Source organism: Mustela nivalis (assembly GCF_964662115.1).
Source record: "Mustela nivalis genome assembly, chromosome: 8".
In the NCBI taxonomy this organism is placed as follows: Eukaryota; Metazoa; Chordata; class Mammalia; order Carnivora; family Mustelidae; genus Mustela; species Mustela nivalis.
In genome coordinates, this window is record NC_139027.1 from 74,352,458 (window position 1) to 74,366,861 (window position 14,404).

The 14,404-nt window shown below is 37.7% G+C and overlaps 1 protein-coding gene across 1 annotated transcript in view; it reads left to right on the forward strand.

Moving 5' to 3' along the window:
- TMEM131 (transmembrane protein 131) overlaps window positions 1-14,404 on the forward strand; it is a gene marked incomplete at its 5' end in the record, with an annotated part of 212,195 nt that overhangs the window by 95,120 nt on the left and 102,671 nt on the right. The gene's annotated exons all lie outside the window — the stretch shown is intronic.

Sequence of the window (14,404 nt, forward strand, 5' to 3'; positions counted from 1 at the left end):
TCCTATATTCTTCAGCACACTTCCGTATGTAAGGACATTCTACATAACTACACTACTGCTATTCATATTGTAAGAAAATTAACAATAATTACAGAATGCCTTTATTCCCTCTGTTTTGGTCAGTACTTCAGTTATTTGGTTCTAAGTGATGGAAATCTGATTGAAACTAGATGAGGCAAAAATGAACCTATCTTGGGAGGGATACTGACTCAGTACTGATGACATCACATGTGAAGAGGGTGCAGAAAGGTTTATTCTACTCACAGAATAAAGCATTCTGGGGAGAGCTGGGTGGGCTCCCAAGCAAGTCTGAAAAATGACCTGAGAGAGCAGAGAGAGGAGACCGGCTTGACTTTTATTGTGGTTGGGGCAGACTTGGAAAGTTTGAACTCATGGCATCTAAGAGCAAGAGTACAGGCTCTCTTATCGGCTTGCCCAGTTGTGGCATATAAAATGAGGGGACGTTATGGGGCTTAAAAACTGTCAGTAATCAAACATCAAAAATGGAATCAGTCTTCATTACTCATGACCTATACTAACCTCTGGCTGCACGCTGACGCTGGTTATTGCTCTAATTGTCTGTTCAGGTGTCTGCTTCCCTTCTAGACCAGGCTGTGAAGAGAATTTATTTATCTTTGTCTCTCTGGCACGTATTTGACACTTAATGCTTATATACAGTACGTTATCTTTAAGTCCAATAAGATTGCCTGTTGATTTCTTCATCTCAATTAAATTAACTTTACATTATCAAGTGTTTTTTGCCAGATTACATTGAACATTTGCTTTACTTTTCTACTTGATCTGGCAGTGCACTGTCTTAATGCCCATGCTATAAATGTTTCATTGACTTGATATGTATAGCAGTAATTTTAGGACTTGAGAAGAATATCCTTAACACTTCATAATATTTTTTTCAAAAATTCTAAGTAGACTTATCATTGCTTACTACCTGAAGTTTTGCTTTATGGTTTTTTTGGACTATTTCCATACTGCTTGTGGTCTTTTTGCTAAACCAGAAGACACTTATAATTTTAAAACATCCTTTGCAGTATCTGGAAAAACTTTAAATTGGATAGAATTTACCATTCTAAGTTGCATCTGATGGTCACCCAGGGCTTCCAGAAGAGCTCCAGGCCCTTTAGTGAGGATGCAGCTCTAGGACGTACCCTGGCTCCCTTCTGAACCCCCCTCTGTACTGACTCCTCTCACTACTGTGAGCATCGCTACTGCCCTCTAGAGCTTCTTCCACAGTAAATAAGTTAACTTTCTTTAAAAATAGGCTTTCTATGTTTTCATTCATTACATTTAAATTTATTCTTTAATTCTACTACTTTCCCGCTCTCCCTTCCCTGCTTTCTCTCTAACGATTAGTTGGTACAATCTGGGCATGACCACCTCCCCCCATCCCTTTGCACCCCTCTTAGTTATTTATGCCAAGGCTGTTAAATATTTTTCTGTTTCCAAAACAACTCCTTTTTTTCAGACATTTATTGCAGACTATGAGAGATGCTTTGGGTGGAAACTTGGTTTACTGAGTTCTTTGGTTTATGTAATTATTAAGTGCAGGAAATCTTGATTTCAAATCTAAAGCTTAAAATGGAGACCTAATTAATGGCTTAAAAAATGGAAGTTATTGAATAGTCTGTTGCTAAAATCAGAGGTCTTTATTTTCAAGTTAAATTCAGTTCTTGAAAGGTGTTTCTTCTAATCATTTTTTTATATTCGGATAAAATCAAGTAGGTTCTCTTTTCACTTTTTCAGTTTCTAACTGTTCCACCCCCCAATCTCAAGGCCGTCCCCTCCAATCTCAAGGCCATTCCCTCAGCCCTCAATCTCAAATGTGTATAAGAAGATGCTCGAATTTTGTGGTAATTGAGGGTACAAAGTACTGCATATTGATTCAGCCCAGTTTCCTGCCAGAAGTTCTGTTTAGTAGAGTGCTGTGTCACTGCCATTCATAAGGTTTGTCTGAGGATAGCTGCTCAGTCATTTCTGCAGCTGTTTCCTGGCATTGCTTTGTCTTTCTGTGGCATGGGAAACTTGCCACTGACCACAGAATTGCAGCTTACTTTCTATGCTCGTCTCTAGTTCATAGCTGCTGCTTGCTAATTCTTTTGCACCTCAGACTCTTCTGGAATATGGACAGTCAGTAGCTGTGCACAAACAGCACAGAGAACAGCCATATCTTTGATTCTGCTTATTTTATCTATAAATAATTCACTCTCCCCTTTGACCCTCCTTCTGTCTTTGGAGGAGTTGACAGTGGAAACAAACAGAACCAGTGCTGCAGGCCATTTGAAAAATCTGTGTTTTATTTTTAAATCTTACCTGTCTAGCCCTGCAGTCACACATGCTGCTTATGGCAAGCAGAATTCTAAGATGGTCCTCCAAATTCCTGGCCCTCCAAGATGCACACACACCTCCCAATCAAACATGAATCTAGATGTTGCCATAAAGGATTTTGGAAATGTAATTAGGGTCCCAAATCAGTTGACCTTTAAGTTAGGGAGATAATCCAGGGCCCTGAGGTGATGTCATGAGCCCTCAACATTTGTCTGTAGCAGTCATAGACGGAAATGCAGTGATTTCAAGCATGAGAGGTGTTTGATGCAAGGAAGTTTCTTGTGCTACTTTTGGAATTGAAGAAGGCCATATGGCAAGAGGCTGAGAGCAGCCTCAATATCACCAATAACCTGCATGAGCCTGGAAGAGGACTTTGAGCTTGAGTGAGTGAGACCTTGAGCACATTACCCAGGTATGCTGGGCCTGGACTTTGGAATTACAGACTTGTAAGATAATAAATGGTTATCGCTTTAAGCCTCTAAGTTTGTGGTAATTTGTTATGTTGCAGAAAATTAATGCACTGCTTATTTATTTACAAGTAAGCAGACATTAGTACTTGGCCAAAGTTTTCATGGTTTAGTGTGACTTTTCTTTCAAGCATCCCACTTTATCATGGATCTGTTCACATCCTCAGGGGAACTGAGGAGAGGGAGGGCCAGGGGAAGCTGTTTATATGAGGTCTGTTCAAAGAGGCCTCCCTCTGCTTCCTGTGGTGTGGACTGCCCAGAGCTACAGGAAGCCTGCTCTGTCTGAGCCCACATAGCTAGAGTAGCCTCCTGACACCCTTCCTGAGATCTTTCTTCTGTTCCTCTTACTCCAGACCTCTTTGAAAAACAGAAGTAGATGACCCTTCTCCTCTGAACAAAAGTTCATTTCTGTAGTGTGTGACCAGGGCCTTTGCTCTTTGATCCCTAGAAAAAAGGGCAAGGCCAGCCTCAGCAGCACTGCACACCAAGCATTCTGATCCATTCCCTGCTTCCAGGCTCCAAATACCTCCAAGCTACTTACTTACCCTGTGGTCGCCTCCTGCAGCAGGCCGTCTCCAGTCCTGTCTTCTCGAAGGATTCCCCAGACTACCTGTCCATCTTATACTCTGTCTTCTTTATCTTAACCGAGATTGATTATTACTAAGGCCACAGGAGGGAAAACATTATGTAAGTCAAATTTATAGGGAGGTGAATGACTGTTGCCAGTTCGCTTACAGAACACTTGAATTGTGAAAGAGCGTATTTATTGAAGAAAGCATGTTAGTGGTAAACTTTTAGGATGTAAAGCCATTTTTATTTCTGTGTACTGTTATTCTATGTCTATGTAAAGCTTGAGGAAAAAGAATTTTATCTTCCATGCTATCTTTATACAGCTTCTTCCTACAGCATCGTGCCCCAAATTTGAGGCCCCAGCAGGATGTACACTTAACTACCCTACTTTCATGGTCCTGTGACCTCTAGCCTGAGATTGATGAGCCTGGTTAAGGGGTCTAGCTCCTTTTACCAGAGGCAAGAGGGATTCCACTAAGTTTGAAGAGCTTATGAGGGCACCCAGCTTCCTACTTCCTAACTCTAAATGTGTTATTGTAAGTCTCTCTCTGGATACCCCTCTGTCCCTGCCTCAGGACGAAGTCCTTGTTCCACCTTTGGGTTTTTCCCCCCCCGGTTGGACAGTTAAGCCACAGAAAGATTTTGGACCACTGTATGTAAGCCATACAGTGATTTTGGACCAGGCTTTTGGTTCCACATCCTTCTGGCTTGTGGCAAGAGGTGGTTAGCATCTGCATTGATGAACTCTCCGAAGGGGAATAAGACTTGGTGTTTAGCCCTTAGAGGTACCAGAAAACATTAACCACAACAAAACTTCATGGCATCATTATAAAGAAATTGTCAATTGATGTGTAAAATAAACCACATCAAAGACCATTATCAAAACCATTAAAATGTGTTGAATATTCCAAAGACTGTGAATAATTCTTTTTTACGTAACTGGTGAACCTTACACAGGTGAACCTGACTTTCCTATGTGATATGGAAGAAGAGACTGTTACTCCGTTCTAGAAATGACAAAATGTTTAAAATAGTCCAAGATCAAACTGTAGATAAAGCTGCAGAAGAACTGAGTAAAGTAGTGGTAAATTAGATTTTGATGTTGATTTAGATAATACAGAATATGAAAATCAGGTGAGATAATGTGACTATATATTTTTAAGTCAGTTTAAATACATGAAATCTGACCAACTTCTGACTTTAAGCATTTAAGAAAAAAAAAAAAATCTATGAAGTCCTAATGAGGAAGTTAGAAAAAAACCTATAAGGAAACAGACTGAAATTTCTACTTGGACAATAAAATGACCTTTGAGTTTATTTTTTGTAATGTTTAATTATATTACTTCCCACCCTAAGTTCTGTAATACTCTATTTCTTGTGGCATTTATTAAAGTACTTTAAGTACTTTTAAAAATGAATTCTTGAGGGATCATATTTAATATATGAGACTCACTCTCACTAAATAAGATTGAGCATTATACAGTTATATAAGAATCAGCTCTAATGCATGGGTTTGGATTTATGGCCGGCTCGTCCTGCTGGGCCTTTCATAGTGCCCCATGCCAGAACAAACTGTGGCCCCAAACCATTGCCTGGCCTCTGTGCCATAGCCTGCAAACACTAAAGCAAGCCGCACAGTGAAAAGAAAAAAAAAAAGTATCAACCATAAAAATTAGCCAGCATCATTATAAAGCTGGCTCAAATATAGGCCATCAGCAAATACCTTTTGATTCATTGACCTCAAGTAAACAAGTCACATAGCAAAACCATCTTGACTGAAGAAGTCACTCTAAACAAACAAAAAAACCTCTAAAAGCTTTATTCTAGTTTTATATGATTATGCTTAACAATTGAGGGGTAGTGTTACTTTCCAGAGTATTCTCATTACTTTACCATAACGCTGTCTTTACCTTTTTTCATGAAATACACAGAAAAATGCATGATATATATGTGTGTGTGTATATATATATATATATATATATATGTAGTTTTATATCTGCCACCCCTATAGGTATTATTATATATTCTTAGTTTATGTAATTATTTTTAGTATATGTATTTTAATATATATATTTAGTATACAAATATTGTGATATAACTCATTTTTGTCTTTATTGAGATATAGTTGACATGTGACATTGTATAAGTTTAAGGCATACAACATGTTGATTTGATATACTTATATATTGCAAAATGATTACCACTGTAGAGTTAGCTAACACCTTCATCACATCACGTACTTACCACTTCTCTTTTGTTATGCGAATATTGGAGGTTTTAGCAACTTTCAACTATAGAATACAGTATTGACAACTATAATTGCTATGCTGGACATTAAATCCCTAGAACTTACTCATCTTCTAACTAAGAGTTTGTACTCTTTGACCAATATCTCTGTCTTTCTGCACTCCTCTGCCCCTGATAACTGCTATTTTAAGTCTCTGTTTCTCTGAGTTCAGCTTTTATACATATAAGTGATGCACAGTGTTTGTCTTTCTCTATCTCACTTCATGTAGCATCATGCCCTCAAGGACCACCATGCTGTTGCAAGTGGCAAGATGTCCTTTCTCATAGCCAAATAATATTTCATTCTATATATATATACCATATCTTTATCTGTTCAGATCTATATATATATATATATTTGCATATATATAAATGCATATGTGTAGAGGCACCTGCATAAGTCAGTTGGTTAACCATCTGACTCATGAGATCAAGCCCGAAGTCGGGCTCCACCCTGGGCATGGAGCCTGCTTAAGATTCTCTCTCTCTCCCCCTTTCCCTCTGTCTCCCACCCCACTCACACACTCTCTCTCTAAAAAAAGGTTTAATTAAAAAATAAATGCATGTATGTAAATCATGCCTGATACTGATAATTCTAACTCATATTTTCCCAACACAGATCCAAAGTCATAGAGTTCTTCCTCATTTTTCCCATTTTGTGCCTGCATCTCACTGCATACCCCCAAATAATTGGTAGAATATTACCTTTAAATATTTGGTAAAGTTTGCCAGTAGAATGTACTCCTGGACTGGAATTTTGTTTTGGTAAGGTTTTAAATTGTGAATTTAATTTCTTTAATAGTTTTTTGTTTCATTTTAAGTGTGGAGCCCAGTATGGGGCTTCAGCTTAGAACCCTGAGAGATCAAGACCAGAGCTGAGATCAAGAGTTGGACACTTGGGGTACCTGGGCAGCTCAGCCATTAAGCAGCTGCCTTCAGCTCAGGTCATGATCCCAGGGCCCTGGGATTCAGCCGTGCATCAGGCTCCCTGCTCAGTGGGAAGCCTGCTTCTCCCTCTCCACTCCCCCTGCTTGTGTTCCCTTCCTCACTGTGTCTCTGTCAAATAAATAAATAAAATCTTTAAAAATAAAATAAAACCTAGATTAAAAAAAAAAGAAGAGTTGGACACTTAACTGACTGTGCCATCCATGTGCTCCTTTAATAGTTTTATTTTTGTAGTGCTTACATATATATTTTTTTAATTTAGCAGTTTTGGTAAGCTATGTTTTTCCAGGAGTTTGGCAGTTTCAGGATAATTTCCCAACTTACTAACATAAAGTTGCTAATATCATTCTATGATTGTTTTAATACCTGCAGCATCTATAGCTGTAACTCCTGTCATTGCTGATATTGATATTTTGTGCCATCTTTTTTTTCTTTCTCAGTTTTGTCAGGTAGTTATCAACTTACTAGTTTTTTACTCCCAAGATGTGTGAACTTAGGATTTCATAGATCATCTCTATTTTAATGTTTTACTCCATTGATTTCCACTCTTATTTTAACATTTCTTTCTTTGGACTTTCTTTAAATTTAATTTGATATTCTTTATCTAATGACATGGATGCTTAACTCATTAACTTTTAGGTTTGTTTTTTTTTTTTCTCTGCAAATATGTAGATTGAATTCATGAATTTTTCTGTAAGCACAGAATAAACAGTATTATACAAGCTTTAATGAGTTCAGTTTTTAATTTTCATTCAGTTCCAGATAGTTCTTAATTTTTATTCAGATTTTGTCTTTGATCCATGGGTTATTTACACATTCATTGATCTATTTACATATTTATAGGGAATTGAGTTACCCCATTTTGTTATTCATTTCTAGTTTAATTGAACCAGGACTAGAAAGTTATGAATATAAAAGTTACAAACAAAGATGAGATAGAATAGGAAATAACTAGCAAGATGGTACTTTAACTATATCAATACTTACATTAAATATAAATAGTCTAAACACCAGTTAAGAGATCAAGATTTTCAGATTAAAAAAGCAAGACTCAGCTAACAAGAGAAACCCAAAGGATAAGAAGCAAAATTGACAGAACTGAAGGGGAAAATAGACAATTCAGTATTAATAGAGACTTTAGTACTCCACTTACAATAATGGATAGACTATCTAAGCCAAGAGATAACGAAATAGAAGTGCTGAAAACAGTACAGAGCTCCTAGGCCTAGTAGACATCTGTAGAATATTTCATTCAACAACTAAGTACTTACACTACTCACACACACATAGAATGTTTTCCAGGATATAAACCATATGCTAGACCATAATGCAAGCCCCAGTAACTTTTGAAGTCATACAAAGTATGTTTTCTGGTAACTTCATTCTCTAATTAAATAAACTGGAAAGTAATATAGAACAAAAAGAATCTTCAGATATTAAGCAGCATACTTAATAACAAGTGAATCAAAGAAGAAAATCAATGGAGAAATTAGAAAATGCTTTCAGATGAATGAAATGAAAGTATAAAATACCAAAACTTATAGAATGCAGCAAAAACATTGTCCAGGAAGAAGCTTAGAGCTGTATATATCTTAATCAGCAAAGAAAACCTCGAATCAGAAACCTAATCTTGCACCTTAAGAAACTAGAAAAAGAAAAACAAGTTAAAAAAAAATTACAAAGAAGGAAATAAGACTAGAGTAGGGATGCCTGGATGGCTCAGTCGTTAAGCATCTGCATCTGCCTTTGGCTTGGGTCATGATCCTGGGGTCCTGGGATCAAGCCCCGCATCAGGCTCCCTGCTCAACAGAAAGCCTGATTTTCCTTTTCCCACTCCCCATGCTTATATTCCCTCTCTCTCTGTCAAGTAAATAAATAAAAAAATTTTTTCTTAACTGAAGACTTGAGTAGAAATAAGTAAGAGATAAAAATAATAGAGAAAATTAACAGAAACTGGTTCTTTGAAAAGAGCAACAAAATCAACAAACCCTTAGCTAGACTGACCAAGCAATAAAGAGAAAAGACTCTCAAATTACTAAAATCAGAAATGAAAGAGTGACATTACTATCAACCTTATAGAATTTTTTAAAAGGATTATAAGGGAATACCAGGAACAGCTATATGCTAACAAATTCATTAGCTTAGTTGAAATGGACAAATTCATAAAAAGACAGAAATTACCAAAACTGACCTAAGAAGAAATAGAAAATCTGAATAGACTTACAAGTAACAAGTTTGAATTAATAATCAAAAAACTTCCCAAAATGAAAGTTCTGATGCACAGAAAGCCTTATTGATTAATTCTACCAAGAAATCAAAGAAGAATTAATAATAATCCATTACAAACTGCTCCAAACAATAAAAGAGGGAACATTTCCCAACTCAGTATATTAGGCCTGCATTACCATTATACCAAAACCTCACAAAAACATTACAAGAAAACTACAGACCAATACCCCTTTATTATTCCTCCACAAAATAATAATAACCAAAATCAGCAACACGTAAAAATGATTATATATCGAGGTGCCTGGGTGACTCCGTTGGTCAAGCAACCAACTCTTGATCTCAGCTTAGGTCTTAATCTCTGGATCATGAATTCAAGCCCCACATCTGAAATTCAATTAATACACCATGGTAATAGAGTAAAGGCAAGAAGTCAGAATGGCTAAAATTACCAACTCAGGAAATGACAGATGCTGGCGAGGATGCAGAGAAAGGAGAACCCTCCTACACTATTGGTGGGAATGCAAGCTGGTGTAACCACTCTGGAAAACAGCATGGAGGTTCCTCAAAAAGTTGAAAATAGAGCTACCCTACGACCCAGCAATTGCATTACTGGGTATTTACCCTAAAGATACAAACATAGTGATCCGAAGGGGCATGTGTACCTGAATGTTTATAGCAGCAATGTCCACAATAGCCAAATTATGGAAAGAACCTAGACATCCATCAACAGATGAATGGATAAAGAAGATGTGGTATATATACACAATGGAATACTATGCAGCCATCAAAAGAAATGAAATCTTGCCATTTACAACAACGTGGTTGGAACTAGAGGGTATTATGCTTAGTGAAATAAGTCAGTCAGAGAAAGACAACTATCACATGATCTCCCTGATACGAGGAAGTGGAGATGCAATGTGGGGGGGCTTGGGAGGAAGGAAAAGAATAAATGAAGCAAGATGGGATCAGGAGAAGACAAACCATAAAAGACTCTTAATGTCACAAAACAAACAGCGTAGCTGGGGGGTAGGGGGGTAGAGAGAAGGTGATGGGGTTATGGATGTTGGGGAGGGTATGTGCTATGGTGAGTGCTGTAAAGTGTGCAAACCTGGCGATTCACAGACCTGTACCCCTGGGGCTAATAATGCATTCATTATATGTTTATAAAAAATAAAAAAATAATTATTAAAAAAAAGAATAAAGGCAAGAAGAACATATGATCTTGTCAGTAAATACACATACACAAAGAATTTGAACATACATCCTTTCAGGGCGCCAGAGTGGCTCAGTTGGATAAGCAGCTGCCTGCAGCTCAGGTCATGATCTCAGAATCCTGGGATCAAGTCCTCCATTCAGCTCCCTGCTCAGTGAGGAAGACTCCTCCCTTCTCCCTCTCCCTCTGCCTGCTGCTCCCCCTGCTTGTACTCTCTCTCTCTCTCTCTGTCAAGTAAATAAAATCTTTTTAAAAAAGAAAAAAATCCTTTAGGATAATAACACTCAAAAAACTAAGAATAGAAGAGAATTTCCCTAACCTGATAAAGAACACCTATGAAAGTCCCACAGCTAACATTATATTCATGAAAGACTGAAAAATTCCCCCTACATCAAGAACAGGGCAGTTTCGCAAGAAGAAGGAGCAAAAGATACCCAGACTGGAAAGGAAAAAGGAAGACCATCTCTATTTTTGGATGTTGTACTCTTATATATGGACAATTAAAAGCAATCCACTTAAAAAAATTAGAATAAGTGAGTTCAGCAGGGTTACAGGATATAAGATCAGTATGCAAAGTAAATTATATTTCTATATACTAGTGATGAGCAATTTAAAAATAAGAAAACAGTTCCATTTGTAGTAACTCAAAAAGAGTAAAATACTTAGATATAAATTTAACAGAAGTAATACAAGACCTATATACTAAAAACAACAAACCATTGTCAAAAGAAATTAAAGAACTAAATAAATGGAAGCCATTTTTTTATTCATAGATCAGAAGATACAAATAAAGATGGCGATACTCCCTAAAGTGATCTATGAATTTAGCACAAATCCCAACTGACATTTTTCTAGAAATGGACAAGCTGACCTTAAAATTCACATGAAATAAGAGGGAACCAGAGCAGCCATTGTTTTAAAAGGAGACCAACAGGAGAGAACTTCCAGTGCCCAATATCAGAAGCTTTCTTTTTTTTTTTTTTTTAAGATTTTATTTATTTATTTGACAGACAGCGATCACAAGTAGGCAGAGAGGCAGGCAGAGAGAGAGGAGGAAGCAGGCTCCCCTCTGAGCAGAGAGCCCTATGCGGGGCTTGATGCCAGGACCCCAGGATCATGACCTGAGCCGAAAGCAGAGGCTTTAACCCACTGAGCCACTCAGGCGCTCCCCAATATCAGAAACTTTCTTGACTAAGCTTTAGTCAAGACACTATGACACTGCCGTAAGGAAATACATAAATAAATGGAATAAAATTTAGATCCCAGAAATAGAACTTCACATTTATTGCCGATTGATTTTGATAAGGATGCCAAAATAATTAAGTAGATATAGTCTTTGCAACAAATGGTGCTGGGACGATTGATATCCACATTGTATAAGGAACTCTTGCAATGCCTTTAATTTTACTCTGTGTTTAATTAAGTACAGGGTTTCCTTATCTCTCCTGTTGACACTTCATAAACCCTTTCAATTAAGAATTAGTTTATATTTGAGGTGCCTGGGTGGCACAATCAGTTAAGCCTCCCACTCTTGGTTTGTGCTCAGGTCACAATCTCAGGTCATGAGATCAAGCTCTGGGTTGGGCTGCTTGCTGAGTGCAGCCTGCTAAAGTTTCTCTTTTCTCCTTCTGCTTACTCCCACCCCATGCATGTGCATGCACTCTCAAATAAATAAGTCTTAAAAGAAAAAGAATTAGTTTGCCATTTTTAAAGTTTGGATTTTACCCATTCATTTTATCCACACTCTAAATATTACTAAATATTCTTCTAAATATTACCATTTCTAGTTGTGCCGTATCTATCTGCTTCTCTCTTTTTTTAAGCTCTTTTGAAATATTCTAAATATACATCTGCATTTTCTTGCTGAATTCTCAACTAACTTGTCTGGTCTTCCAAGTCACTAATAGTTTTTGATCCACCTTTATACATTGTATTTTTTTTAAGATTTTATTTATTTATTTGAGAGAGAGACAGTGAGAGAGAGCATGAGCAAGGAGAAGGTCAGAGAGCAAAGCAGACTCCCCATGGAGCTGGGAGCCTGATGTGGGACTCGATCCCCGGATTCCGGGATCATGACCCGAGCCGAAGGCAGTCGTCCAACCAACTGAGCCACCCAGGTGTCCCTATACATTGTATTTTTATACTAATATTTTCTTTTTTCTATATGGTTTTTTACCTCCTTTTACTAATGTCTTGCCATATCTCCTTAAATATATCACATTGTGCTTATTTTTAGTTCTTGGTTCAACTTTTCCAACTTCAAGTGCGTATTATTCAGAACTTACCAAGTTATATATATACTATGATCACAACCAGCCCCAAAGTCTTAGTGGGATATAGACTAATCAGCACACCTATCTGAGAAATGCCATTTCTTGGAACAATGTACAAGAGCAAAGAGTAAAAGATAACTTTTAAAATTTAATGTTATATGTCACTTTTGCTTACATTTCACTGGCCAAAGAAAATCTTACAGGCAAGCCTAATGTTAAAGTGGAGAAGTATAATCCTCTCACAGGTTCTGTCAGCAGATTGGGAACATTACAGTTTACCACAACATGGTATATTTTCTGATTGATTATACCCCTTACAGATCATGTTATTTTGATGTGTGAACTTAAGAGTTCCGCTTGCATTCATCTTGTAATGCATATTGAGGAAAGGCAGAATACCACACCTTTTGGTTCTTGTCTCCTGTGAATTAAAGAAGGAAGATGATCCCCAAGGAAGGAGGATCCAGTTCCACACTCACATATGTGTAAAAACTGTTATTTGTCCTGTATTGGCCACCACTCTGTCTGACAGGCAGAAGCATCTGTATGGAGGTGTCTTCCTAAACTGTAATCAAACAGTCTTGGTCTTTGGAGGACCAAAGAGAGGACTTAGAGGTTGGTATGCTCCAGGGTAGTTGATTATCAGCTTCTTATCTCTGTAAGGCCCACCCTCTGCTGTTCTAGTTTGAGGGCACAGGGTCCGATTGTCCCAAGACAAGCAGGGAAGGAAATGGAGAATGAAATTTTGAAGACTTCCTATCCCCTAGCCTCTCATTGTCAGCTTAGACTGTTTTTTGTCCCTTGCTTTTTCCCCACCTTCCAGTTCAAGGCAATCTTTTGTTCCCCCAAGGGTTTCTTACTGTTTCTTAGTTAATACTTGGGATCAGTACCTTTCTCTAGCTTCTACATTTTTCCAGCATTGTTTGTGTATGTATGGGGATGGGGTGCTCGAGGAGAGCAGTAGCAGCAATAAAATAAAAATGTGGACCAGAATGGTTGCCTGAGGAGAGGACCTTGTGAAAGAAACTGTATTTGAATTAGAAAATGAGAATTTGGATTGGCATAGAGGATAGAGAGGAAAACACAGAACAAAGAAATAGGTAAAGGCATGAGGGCCTGGCACATGAGACCAGCCTGAGCCAGGTTGGAAAGCTGTGAAAACATAAGGCATTAGTTTCTTGTTTAGGTTGATTGATGTCAGGTTGAGGAGAACCTTAATTTCCACTGGTGAGGGGTGTGGGGGGATGCAGCTCACCCACGAACCCTCTTACCAAGTGCCTGTGCTAGATAACATGGAGACCACACGGTGCATATATAATGTAACCTTTGTCCAAAGTAGTACTGATAATCTTGTTGAGGAAGTAAGACTGGTGCCAATTAAATGATTAGAGAGCATAGAAGAAGTGTAATTTTTATGCAGAATTCTCTAATGCTATATGAGTCCAGAGGCCTGTACAACTAAGATTAGCTGTGTACGTACTTAATGAACTACATAATTGGGGAGATTTCACTTTTGAGACAAACTATAATGTGGATGCCAAGGAGAACATTAAAATGCATCTGTGGATATCAGACCACTCAGTTTGTGGTTTATGTTATTCCTATGAGAGAAGACAATTTAGTATAATGGGTTAGAACATGGACTAAAGCCAGGTGGCCTGGATTCAAACTTAGATTCCAAGTGTGACTTTGGATAAGTTAAATAACTTTTCTGTGCCTCAGTATCCTCATTTATAAAATGAGGACAATAATACCCCCTAACTCATAAAGCAGATCTGCTCACATAACTTTGCCACTCAGTTTCTCCTAAACTGAAGAGTGTGTATCAGTGGAATTTGGGGAGAAGAGAACATGATTCAGAATTAGTAGGAAAGCAGGGCAGTATTACAGAAAGCAATGAAAGGATCTGACCATTTTGTTTCCTGCCTGCTTCCTCACTAGACTGTAAGCTTCCTTCAGGCAGAGATTTGCTTCATCATATCCCAGCTCCTGGCTCAGTATGTGACATAAAATTGGCACTTCTATACATTTGCTGAATGCATTTTCATTTGTAATTGTAAATATAAACCAATTTAATA